Source organism: Acinonyx jubatus, chromosome B2 (assembly GCF_027475565.1).
Source record: "Acinonyx jubatus isolate Ajub_Pintada_27869175 chromosome B2, VMU_Ajub_asm_v1.0, whole genome shotgun sequence".
Classification (NCBI taxonomy): domain Eukaryota; kingdom Metazoa; phylum Chordata; class Mammalia; order Carnivora; family Felidae; genus Acinonyx; species Acinonyx jubatus.
The window spans coordinates 77,087,439-77,099,257 of NC_069385.1; the positions used below are offsets into that span (position 1 = coordinate 77,087,439).

General features: G+C 40.1%; 1 long non-coding RNA gene across 4 annotated transcripts in view; it reads left to right on the forward strand.

The window, feature by feature from the left end:
• The window catches only part of LOC106969679 (uncharacterized), a 30,277-nt gene that overhangs the window by 7,166 nt on the left and 11,292 nt on the right, over window positions 1–11,819 (forward strand). For 3 of the 4 annotated variants that reach the window (XR_008298496.1, XR_008298498.1, XR_001429392.3), the window contains exon 2: window positions 11,385–11,507. This is a non-coding gene — a long non-coding RNA (uncharacterized LOC106969679). Of the gene's footprint in view, window positions 1–3,722; window positions 9,867–10,228; window positions 11,508–11,819 lie in introns of those variants that run through there. The other variant, XR_008298497.1, reaches the window with a different exon arrangement.

An 11,819-nucleotide genomic window follows, 5' to 3' on the forward strand; every position in this document is an offset into this window, starting at 1 on the left:
TAGAGAATGTAGACAGTGGAAATCAAGCAAAGGTCAAAGCATAAAGAGAAAATAGGCACTTTCCTCTTCCAAGGAATATCTACATTTGACCTCCTTTCCTTTACCATTGCATTTCTTGCACATGGTTTTAATTAGGAAATGACTGCAAAGTACTATACTTCTTTTTATAGAACTAGAACACTGATTAGCAAGAATTGTTAAGGTTATACTTAGATGGAATCAAACCACATATGGTGACTGAAGTCATTCTGTTTCTTTGCGGGGGTGGTGGGGTGGTTGTGGTGGTGGTTCTGAATGGCAATGTACTTTATGGACACTGTCCCTGCTTTTTTCTTTGAACAGAAGGAAGAACTTTTAAAATAACCTCAATGTAATCCCCTTTCCCCGCCCCCAAAGCTATGTCAATACATTTAAGTATTGAGGCTTAAAATTCCCTGACTGAACAGCACTCCTATTCACTTTCCAAGATAGGCAAAAGGCAAGTTATTTTCTGTTTTTTTCTTCTATCCCTACACCCCAGTATAATGGGACTACACCAATAGGCTGAGTTCTTGTTCCCATTGTGAATGGTCATGTGAGTAAATGCTGATGTCTTATTCAGAGCCCCTGCCTTTCCACCCCATTCTTGAGAAGAATGTTTTATATAGAACTACTTCCATGCTCTTTATGCCCGTATACAGATGTAACTTAATCCTATTTTAATGTTAGAAATGTTGAGTACCGGGCACACACTTCAAATGCTTTCTTAGGACCTAATTTGGTTTCTAAAGGTATTAAGGATGCCTGGATCTGCACAGAACACATTTTAAAAAATCAATTCGATAGTCAATTGTTTCACACTGGCTACTGAATAAGGGCTTCAAAACCTCTGATTAGTGCAGGATACTATTTAAATGCATGCTCTCAATTTAACAGAACATACGGAATAAAAAAAAAAACTGAAGAAATTGTGAATAATAGTTTTGGTGATAAAATAACTTGCTTACTAGCCCTAATGACTTAAATTTGGTATTTATTTTGTACAGATTTTTCCATCAGAATATAATTCCAAGTAGTACCAAACATAACAATGGCTATATTTTAACAAAGACAGTACTGGCTCTAATGGTCAGGGCTTCAATTATCAGAAGTTTCGTACACTAACAAGAAGATGATTCTGAATTTAGCTTCACATATTGAATAAAATGTGTGGCATGAAAGCATGAAGTGATACTTCGGCAGGAAGCCAAGTACAGACTTTTAACCCCCAATGTTTGGCTGTACTCTAGCCTGCTTGTTGGCATACCATGCCCTTTCCTGCCTACGACTGCTATCTCCCAATGAGAATCTGGTTAACACCTGATCCTTATCTCAGTGGGTTGCCATCAAAGTTAATTTTTTAAAAAACACAAAGCTCTCTGAGCTTCTCTGACAAGAGTAGGAATCACCTTTCAATTTCTGTTCTAAAATAGGCTATTCGCTGCTTGGGAAAACAGAACATGGAATTCTGGACCTATGCCCTAGGGAATAGCTCAGAGTCCCCCTTACACATTGGCAGTGGCCGTTAGGTTACCCTGATTACTCTGTAGAAAGCACAGCCCAGCCTTGACCAGGAACACTGGAAACCCTGAAGGGACAGCCAGTATTATAAACTGCTATTAGAAAAGGAATTCCTTAGAAAAGGAACATGCCTAAGAATTGTGCCTTGGTTTATGTTTGACAATTTGTCTTGGTTTCATGACTCTTGGCTCTGAAGCATCTTGTGATACTTTCAAAAAAGATTTAAGTGACTGAGTATGTATATATTGCTCTGCTAATCACTGCATGTTTTAATCAAAGAGAAAATATGGATTCTGTGTGCATTCTGAAAGTCAATAGACAATTGATCAAACTTTGTTCTGAGCACTGAGTAAAGATTTTAGTAACAAGTGGGAATGAACTGACCTTCATTAACATACCTTCACTGAGGTAACTTTTACTTTGGGCTGACTCCATCCAGAAGGTATTTATAATTAGCAGTCCAATTTGTAGGAAAGAGCCAGTATAGGATATTTTGGCTTGATAGTATAGCAATATCATCTGGTCACAATAGAGGCAGATATTTTCTGTAGATGACTTTGCAATTGATCTTGTGAGTTCACAGATCTTTCATCACAAGGTAATATGATAAGTGATACAAAAGTAATTTGCATTCATCAGTATATACTGATATACACTATTTGTCAATAATGGATTGACTTTTATACTTTTGATGGCAAGTCCCACATCAAGAAATGTGTGAGGGGACTGGGTGTTTCAGCAATACTTAATATGGATGAAAAAACATGGTAGAACCTCAGGAAGGCTAAAGCTCTTAGCTGCGGTAGTGAAGATGGCAGGTGGTTTTCCTTGCATTAATTAAGGCTAGAATTATTGATGATATGGCTTAACAAGAGGACATTCTCACACCTGAAGTGATGTTTGACGTCAGACTTAAGGACTTCCTATGGAGAACCACTTTCTTCCCCAGTGGCTTTATGCACATTCCTTGAAATGTCGAGTGGACACTTTCAGCTACATTAACTATTTGAGCAATGTAATGTCACAATGCATGGTGGCCACAACAGGTTTGGCCAACTGCTTTGATAGAAAAACCTGAAAATTCAAGAGATCCAGAAACCCAGATTGTTTGGACTCTAAGGTAGTGTTCAGAGGATCTACTGCCTTGGCATCCTACAAAGACTTTTTCAGGTTTTTCATGAACCGTTGTCGATAAGGGCTGCTGGTATCCTGCCTGTCTGCTCAGCTTGAGAGAGGGCCATAGAAACCTCTCTCTGAGCCACACTGAAGGGAGGGAGGTTATTCAGACAAAACAAGGCTTGCCAACCCCTTTTTTTTACACTTATAGACATTTATGAGCACTGCTACACATTGGACAGGATCCTAGGCATCTTTCCTGGCCCCCTTGCAATAGCATCCAATTCCTTGGCTAACTAATTCCAGATGAGGTGAAGAACTATGGTAAGCAGTAGCATCATCATCATGCAAAACCAAGACATATGGGAAAAGTTAAAGATGTGGTGTTCCTATGACTGTGTGTTTTAATCATCAGTGATGTGAGCAAGTCCCCTCTTTATGAATAGCAAAGAGCATTTGTGTTTGGGCTTCAAAGTGGAACTCTTTCTGGGTTCTGCTTAAAGTTGGTTTTTAATTTTCTTAAAATAGTTTTGGAATCTACAGTTGAGATAAGGACATTAACATTCACATATTGATTTTGCCTTTAAATTGGGGAAATATTGGAAAGTTTTAAAACTTACTTTAATATTCAAGAATAGAATAGGATAGACTCAATCGGACTACATAAACTTTCCCATTGGATATTGAACCGTGTGTGTGTCGAATGTTTTCTGCTGGGTTTCTAGTTATGTAGGGCACATCAGCTTATTTACCCCACAGCATAGTGAGTAGCAGCGTAAGCCTGTGGTTCTCTTGGAACCAGTAAAGCTGTGATTCTGTGGGAACATTTATAATATCACGTTTTCTGTCTCTCTTCTAAAGGGCGACTGAGGGAACCGATGATCCCTCTGGGCCTTTGCATGAGTCATTCAGTGCCGCTGTTTGAGAGTTATTGGCAGGCATCAGTCACCTCCTCCTTCTCCTTCCGCCATCCTGGGGAGCTCATCTTTATCACTTCCATGCATCCCTTTTACTGTTGTGAAATTATTAAGAGAGAGAGGTAGGGGTGTGTGTGTGTGTGTGTGTGTGTGTGTGTGTGTGTGTGCGCGCGCGCACAAGCATGTGCATGGGAGAGGAAGGTAGAAAAATGGGTGATTTGTAGGTTTCAAATTCTCTTCCATTTTATGGTGCGGAGTTGCATGCTATTTCCAAGACAGACATCGTATGAGAAACAGATTTCATTAGAGAGTCTGAAATGACAGGAATGGTTTAAATTTAGCACTGGGGAGGGAATGCTGCCTCGAGGTAATGTACATCTAAAATGATTCCAAATGTTTTATCCGATGCCAGCTGTGCAGCCTTCTGGATAAACCATTTCACGTCATATACTTCACAGCATTTAGGGCAGATGTATCACTCAGCCACAAAGATCCTTAACTGAAAGCAAGTGGCCGCTGTGGCGCTGCCGCCTCAAAAACAGCTGTCCCCTCACTGCCACCCTTCACGTTTTCAGTGCCAGCACCTCATCCCACCAGCCTCAGTGACTGGGCTCAATGTGAGGCAGACCAATAAATTCTGCCCGCTGAGACTGGGTTTCCCTGGGTACACTAGCCATTCACTCCTATTTATTTTCCTTGGGACCCAGTGAATCATCTTTTGTACCGTCTTATGTGGTGTGACTCATTTCAGGCTATTTTCTGCCCAGCCTCAGCCGAGAGGCTCATTTCTGGAGGGCCCTTTCTCATCTGTTTAATGTCATGAATCACAACACTGCGCCTCATAGAAACTCCACTCTCACTTTACCAGAGATTAGTATAAACAATAAGAGTAGCCTAGCAAAGAGGTCGCCTTCGTGTGGGTGAAGCCCAGGCCTCTCCCGGGGTTATTTTAAGACCACAATTTGCATATTGCTTTACAGCAATGATAATGTTGGCCTTTGCAATTTTGTTCCCTTTGCTTTTATCAGGAGGCATATATGTATCGAATGCACTGTTGAAACCAATATCTGCTTCGTTTTCAGCACAAAAGTGGCTGGTGGTCATTCCCACTTCCTAGTGGCCTCCCCTCCCGTCCCTTCTTCCATTTTCCTTTTCTCCATGTACATTTTGGAGCAAAAATAAAAAAAATTATTTCTCCTTCCGTGCCCTAATATAGGACAAAACAGTTTTTCCAGAGGAAGCGTTACTAGTTTAATCAGAAAAATAAGAGTCTGTCCGGTATACTTATAACTGATCAACTTTATGTTTTATGGAGATTGGAGAACTTTTGGTGTGTCTCTTAATATTACAGAAGCTAAGAATAATCAGTGCTTCCACTTAAGGACGAGGGGGAAGGTGCAGAATGTCTGGTGTCTGGTTCAGGTGCTCGGGGCGCGCTTGGCCGCCTTTACTCAGTGGAGACTCCTGATAGCGGGCTGGGTGTGGCCCCGGGGGCAAATGTTGAATCTTCTCAGCAGAACAAAGGAAATCTTTTCCCCATTGTTTTATTTAATTGCTTTCATTTTTTAGGGCACATTTTAGACTTATACAAGGGTAAGACTCAGCTTTTCCAGGATTAGGAAACAGATTGTAAAATATTTTGCTGGGTCAGGACACAAAATACCTCACCCTGAGACCAGCGCAGAGTCTTACTCAAGTCTCCAATGCCTCGAAAGTTTAGGTTCTGAAGGAGATGTGACAGGAAACGGTTGCATCCATGACAGTTAGTTACCTAGTGAGCAAAGAGGTCCTATGTAATCTATGCAGTGTTCCTGAGGAATGCAGAGTGCTGCTAACGGTGTCCCCACTGATGGGAGCCACCCCTGGCTGAGAGGCGCGGGGCCGCTCCCACAGCTGCAGCCCAGAGAGCGTAAGGCACGGCATGCTTCTGCTATGTGTTTTAAATTAGCTTAGTCAAGCTATAAATATTTTTGGTAATTTATAAAAAAACTGAAATGTTTCTGTCTAAGCCAGAAGACTGGGTTGTGCAACACAAATTAACTTCTTATGGAGGTGGGTCTGGAAAACAGAAGAAGTGTGCTTCTAACCATGGCTGCTGCAGTGGGGTTGCAGATAATTGGTCAAATTTGCTTTGAGAATTTCTCTGTTACCTCAGGCATGAAATTCGGATTCCTGCACATGGGCTCTACTAACCTCCGCTAAATGCCAACACCAGTCTCATGTGTATGTCCCCATCTCTTGATGCGTACTTCCTCACGAGCTGCCTCTAAACTGACGGGTTTTACCCCATTTTCCCTAATTAGAATAATTTCTGTCTTCCTTTCCGCCATGCCTGGTATCCCTGTTTCTCCCGTCAATACCAAGGCAGACCCTCCCATCCCAAGAACTTTTTCTGAAGAAATTGAAACAATTTTTAATCACTTATGATCACCTCTTTGTATTCCATAAGCAACACTGGTTATATATACAGCAGACTCTGGCATTCACTGGAGATCCATTCCTTGAAACAGGAAAATGATCCAAATATCATACTATATTAGAATGATGATAATGTTTGAGAGGGTGGACACGAGATGACAGACACACAGCTTTTTTTCTTCTCCTCTCTCTTCCTCTTTTCCTTCCCTCCTTCTTGCTTTATAACTTGAAAGAGACAAGGAAATACTAGGTTCAGCTGGAGCTCTTGAGCTGGACACACCTGGAAACTCTGGGCTGAACGGGATGATGCTAGCATTTTTCAGACTTTGGAACCAGTCTGGATGCCTTAACTGGAGCTCTGGTCAACCAGAATGTGGCGGGCACCCTGGTAACATTACCTATTGTCATTTCCCATTTTCCTGGTCAAGGAAACTAAATGTCAGCAAGGCAGATAACACCTAATTATTACTGTAATATACAGAGAGCAGTGCTGGCACTAGGGTGCCTGAGGAAGATACAAAAAGGAAAGACTTAAAAGAAACTTACAAAGTGCACAATACTCCAGATCACCAAATCTGTATCATCTGTTGAGTTGTGTCTTAAGTGATGATGGGTACCACCCAGCTACAGTTACACACAATACTCTTTTGGTCCTAATGACTGGAAGAGGCACAGAGTAGTGGGAACTGGATCATAGAGGTGGGGCTGGACATGAAGTTCAGATATAATAAGGTGGTGAAATGCAGAGCTTAGTGATGGCTGGCAGGGGAAGGGAAGGCCTGGTCTCTGATGACATTCAGGCTTTACCCTCAGGAGGGAGACAGGGTGGATGGGGGTGTCATCCCAGTGAAAGAGGAATAGGTCATTCTAAGTGCAGCAATGGAACTGGTGATGTCTGCAATTCACTTGGACTACTGAAGACACTGCAAAGTCAACATGGCCAAATTAGAACTCTTCATTTTCAATCCTCATCCCCAATCCTATTTCTTAACCGTTTTTCTAAGTCAGTAGCATCCAACATCCATTCAGTTACTCAAAAGAAAAAACTTCAGAGAACTTCTTGTATTTTTTTGTTTTTGTTTTTTTGCTGTTACCCCAACTGTCAATCTACTTCCAAAATAACCCAAAGACATTCCTTTCTCTGTATCTCCACACAAAATAAAAGATGAACTCCACTCATGTTTTAATGGAATAATCACAGTTCTTTTCTCCTTTTAAAACAAAAATAGGAAACTAACATCAAAGTGTGGATTATGAGGCCTTGGGGCTCCCGGCACATCACAATATCTGGTACCCTCTTCTTTTCCAATTCCACACCCTTGTACAGTCACCAGTGGCCTATATTATGTACATGAGATCTCTCCTTGGCAGAGAAAAAGAAGACAAAATGATATCATGTAACTTTGGACAGGGTATAATTTTTTCCCATCTAGTGTGGTTTATGTCTACATTTTATGAGCTTCTCTCCTTCTCTCTTTTCCTCTCTCCACTCCCATTTCCCCTCAGCCCAAATTCTTCCCATGAATCCCTCTTTAGCCATCAATAAGGAGACCCTCAATGTGCAAATCCTATGGTACTTCTATTTGCCATAGGAGGATATCCATCTGGGGATAGTTCTGCCAGAAAGACAAGAAAGACTGAATAAATCTCCCAACTCAGAATTCAGCATAGAGACAACACAAAGGGTCAGAGCCACATTTTTTTCTTATTCCTTTCTTGACTATAAAATTTTGTTAAGATTTTGTTTACTTCAAAGTATCTATAAACTCTCTGGATAAGAACTCAAAACACATTTCATCTGTTTAGTTGTAATTTCAATTCTAACTAATATAAAGATTGTTTTCTAAGGTGAACCTACCTCAAATACAGTAAGCCACAATGATTTCTAGTCAGTCATGTGATTAACTTTTCACCAAGTAGATTAGCAATCAAGAAGTTTTAAGTAATATGACTGTAAATTACTCCGTTTCTGAACAGTCCAAGATGTCTCAAGGGATTTCTGAATTTATGTACATATTTCTTAAAAGGCAAATATGTGAAGTATTAAAACATAATGCAGCTTTACAAAATTAACCTAGTTTCCATGTAAATGCCCAGGATTCAACTCTTGTTCTTTTTTGTTCTTTTTTTTTTTTAATTTTTTTTTTAACGTTTATTTTTGAGACAGGGAGAGACAGAGCATGAACGGGGGAGGGTCAGAGAGAGAGGGAGACACAGAATCTGAAACAGGCTCCAGGCTCTGAGCTGTCAGCACAGAGCCCGACACGGGGCTCGAACTCTCGGACTGCGAGATCATGACCTGAGCCGAAGTCGGACGCTTAATCGACTGAGCCACCCAGGCGCCCCTCAACTCTTGTTCTTTATTCACTCCATTAATACATTCATACTTCCATTCTTTCTGAGTTCAAGATAATTTGAAGACACTTGTTCTGTATTTATTTAAGTCTAAATTTAAGAACTATAATTTCTGATGTATACTTTTTGAGAAAAATTATATTTAAAAAATCTATTCATCTCCTTATAGGCAATTATTTCTTGGAGTCACTATTAATGCTTATACACAAAAAGATTCTAATTTTAGTTATAAAATTTACTCAGCCAAAAATTCTTTCTAGGGTGCAAAGAAACAGAGAAAGGTTTACATGATAGAAGCACAAACCTTCCTAAATCCAGTCATTCATATCACTTACTATAGATAGCAACAAAAACTGGTAAAATTAAGCTCCAGACCTATATCCAAAGGCCATTTGGTCCAATCTTACTCTCACATCTCAAACAAAACATAACCAAGTAGAATTAAATCCTATTTATTTCCAAGCCTCTCCAATTGATACATTGTTATAAAAATCAAGGCACAAGAATAGAGAATCAGCAGCCCCTTCAGGATAGAGGTTTCAAATATGTAGAATATGAAAATTTTGTACAGGAAAGTTGCAAGGCTATACAAAGAATTAAGAATAAGGGACATGTATCTTAATGTAATTGGCCTAAGTTCAATATAGATGGAGAAGAAATGGATTAATTAGCTTATAGAGGCCTTTTGCATACCTCTCTCAAATTGTAACTGATTCAGGAAATTTGGATTTAAGCCATCCTGTACATGGCATTACCCTATGGAAAAGAATCAGATCTGAAGTAGGTCTGTGAAAAATTTGGGCAAATGCAGGGTTTCATTTTGGGAGAATCTTTTTTTTTTTTTTTTTTTTTTTTTTGAGACAGAGAGAGAGAGAGAGAGAGAGAGCAAGCGAGCATGAGCATGAATGGAAGCAGGGAGGGAAAGGTAGAAGGAGAGTGGGGCTTGATCCCATGACTGTGAGATCATGACCTGAGTCAAAATCAAGAGTCAGATGCTTAACCGACAGAGCCACCCAGGCACCTCACATTTTGGGGGATCTTTTAAGAAATAATGTTTCTTCTCTTTCTGAGAGCACTGAGAAACCTACTATGAAACAATCCTGTTTCTCATTTTGGATAGCATGATTTGTGGATGTAAAGTCTGGAACTGCCATAGCTATTTTGTCAACATAAGGGACACACTGGCTTGAGGATAAAGCTAATAACATGGAAGGCAGGACAGAGAATTAGAAAGAAACTGGTTCGCTGATGACATCATTGAACCATGAAGCCTACCTTGCCTCTGGACTTTTCAGTCATGTCAGCCAATGAGCCCCTCCACCCTTTATTACTTAAGACAGTTTGATTTTTGGTTATTTGCAGTTTGAGTCCTAACTGGTGACTCCTGAGTCATTAGCAGATAACTAGTATGTAAGCCCAGGTAGAAACTGTAGAGAGAAAAGACTGAATCCTGGGGCATTCAAACCTTAGATATTGGGCCAGGAAGAGGAACATAAAAGAGAGAGGAGAAACTGACAGAAGGTAGAAAGAGAATGACTAAAGTGTGGGGTCACTGACAAAAGAAAAAGAAAGAAAAGTGCTTGACAGATGAGGGAGTGGTTACCCCTTTGAGAGTTCCTGGGAGTCCAGGTAACATGAGGACAGATATGTGACCCTTGGAAATGGCACCACACAGCTTGTCAGTGGCCCGAGCAAGATCAGCCAGTGGAGGGGAGGGGGAAAGACAGAATAGACCAGAGGAAAAGGGAGTGAGGGTGTGAAGATGGTGAACGGATTCATGTTTCAAGTTTTGCTGTGAAGAGGAGAACAGGGAGTCAGAAACGGGGGGTGCTGTGGGATTAAGAGAGTTTGTCTTAGTTGCTACTGCCATTCATTTTTTTGAGCTTGAAAACCACGAGCTTGTCCATGTTTGGGTGGAACCATTCAGAGAAGAATACATAGAGGCTGCAGGAAAGAAGAAAAATGGCAAAAGCAATTCCTTGTACAGGTGAAGGCGCTGGGTGCCAGAGAGTGAGGGGAGATGCTTCACAGGGGCAGCAACATTCCTTTTCTTGTCAAAGGGGAGAGCACCGTACATAAGCACGGATAAAAGCAGATGTGTGGATTTGTGATCAGAAGATGGAGAAGCCCCTGTTCGATTTTCTGAGCTGAGTATAAGTGAGCCTCAGAGCATCATCTGTCAGGACACAGGGAAAGAGTGTGGCCAAACATGTGGTCATTACTTCTCAGCAGGCAGAAATTTTTTTTAGGCTCTTGGAAAAGGACCTTTTATAGTCTGGAAGTCGCAAAAACTCTTCATAGTGAATTTTTTATCTGTTAAGTTAAAGGGATGCTTTATAACTGTTTTGTAAATTTGTTGTGCATAAATGGGGTTAGAGGTGATGATGGAGGTAGGCATTTCTTTTACTATCAGTTTAAGGTTTAGGCAACTATATTCAGATTCTCTTAAAGCTGGTTTTATAAAAAGGAAATTTAAAACTTCCCATTCAAAATATTTACAAGCCAATGACATATATACTATTTCCTCTCCAACATGGAGTACCTATTTGCTATAGTCACATTAGCTCGTATTTGTGGTCTTTGTTGACACAGCCCTGGTCTTTTCTTGTTTCTTTAAATTTCCTCTAGTTCTCTGGTGTTTTGAAAAGTTTGAAATGAAATTTATAACACTTATCCAAAGCTATAACTAAAATGCATATTCTTAATAGCCTAGATGAAGAAGAAAGTATCATATTCCATTTTTCTGGTCAGTTTTATAATAAGATCAATTTGAAACACTGATGTTTCAAGGTGATTAGCTATGATTTCTAGTTATAAGTTAGTGAGAGGTTCTTACTACATCTTTATTATAGGTTTTAGCTAACAAAATAATGTAAGCTAATTCGACTATTATAAAGACCATGTAGAGGAGGAAAGAGCATGGCTTATTGTTTTGTGAACACTCTGCTGCTGGGTTTGTCTTCTTTTAGGCAGTGTAACACGACTTGTTTTGCATAAAGCCACTTAAGGGACTTGAAATACAACATCTTTTGTATGTAGCCTCTCTAGCTGCATTATTTCCGAAGAGCCAGCACATCAATCACATCCACCTCCAGATTTCTACTTCTGATGACACATGGCTGAGAACAAGGACGAGTTTCATTCAGGCAAAGTCAAATCCAGGTCAGTCTCCCTGTCTATGAATCAAAGACATTTGGGGCAGAGATGAAAATGCAAGTGTTACTAGTTAAGTTGTTCAAAACTTATGGCCCAGGAGAGAGTAAACCCACACATATCACAAAACGCAGTCACTGGGTCAGTTCCAGGCTTTTGGAAAGGGCATCAGTTAAAACCACCATAAAGGTATTTTGTTAGATTTCGATCATGGACTCTTTAGCTGTCAGTGTATAACTATTTGAATTTAAAACTACAGAGATTTTATACAACTGATACATAACTAGCCAATCAGGAATATATATGAGTTACATATATACA